Here is a 1,347-nt window from a genome sequence, read left to right as displayed (position 1 = left end):
CATTACATTGTCATACAGTAAGTAAACCGTGGGAATGTTACCTGAAGCCCCTACTTCATGATCCATTCCTTGTGCTCTTTCAGAGATTGCCTTTCACTGCATCATGAGCAGAATGTTGCTATGCTGAAAATTCAGTTCAATCTTTATAGGGTTGTGACACTATGTAACAAACACTAAAGGCTTTCTCTATGAATTATTGATCACTATTTTTTGCCAGTGAAGAACAGGCTTCTGAAGTAATGATAAAACCTTAAAGAAACATCCATTGGTTGCTAGTAGCTTCTTCAGACATTTAAAATGTATAATTTGTAGGCTAGAGTTCCCCTTAAATGCAACAATTTAATTCCTTCATATATCGAACAGTCTGCTTTATATATCGAATGGCAAGGTTTTAAATACTGAGCAGAAATATTTATTATAAATCACTTTACCTTTAGACATTATATGATGGTAATAACATGAACAAAATAGAATGATTCTTAAATATAACTCAAAAAAGTAGAGGAGGCAATATTAATACATGCTAAAATATCCTGAGAATCACAAAAATCAGTTTCTTATCTCTGTCCTTCCACGGAGAGCAGAACATGTCTTTAGTCTTCCTTGTTTCTTTTCTTTCTCTTCACTTCTTCCCAGTTCTCCTTTGAAGATACCGCGTATGTTTTATTTAATCTAAAGTGATAAGGTTTTCATGGTACTTGATGAACTGGAAGAAAATCTTTGAAAGAATCATCGCTACTACCTGAGGTGGGTGAGCAAGCAAGTTTCAGAGCAATTTCATGCTCATACAATAATTTTGGCGTAAGAACTTTGTGGAATGGGAATCTCCTCCTGTTGTCGCTGAGTATCGTATTGTAGCGAGAAAAACTTCTTTCGAAATCACACGATGTAACAGGAGCGTACTTGAATAGTTGGAGAAAATTCCTGGAAATCTGCAGATGAAGGGTTTTCACAAAGAATGTCCCTTATTCCACGCAGGTGCACAAGTCCTTTATTTTTTCCCAGTACATTTTCTAATTTTCTACACACCCTAGATACCATTGTTCCTTTCACATGCTTTAATTCCTGTTCAGTGCACTTTACAACATCCAGTGCATCGCTTAGTTCTGCACCTGAAACTTCCAGCTGCGTGATTGTTCCAGATAATGAATTAAAATTCGACTTTATGTAAGCCAGGTCCGCTTTTAATGTAGTGCTTGAAAATAAATCTTGAGTGGTTTTTATGGAGGACTACAGTATTCTGCAGGATCAGAAGACTTCACGATCTTCTCCACGACATCTAAGTTGTTGCAATAGTACACTGCGGCATCAAGCCAAGTCCCCATCGCGTTATAACTGGCTTGGGAG

The sequence above is a fragment of the Anabrus simplex genome, chromosome 5 (genome assembly GCF_040414725.1).
Source record: "Anabrus simplex isolate iqAnaSimp1 chromosome 5, ASM4041472v1, whole genome shotgun sequence".
Classification (NCBI taxonomy): Eukaryota; Metazoa; Arthropoda; class Insecta; order Orthoptera; family Tettigoniidae; genus Anabrus; species Anabrus simplex.
Note: the sequence above shows the minus strand (reverse complement) of the source record.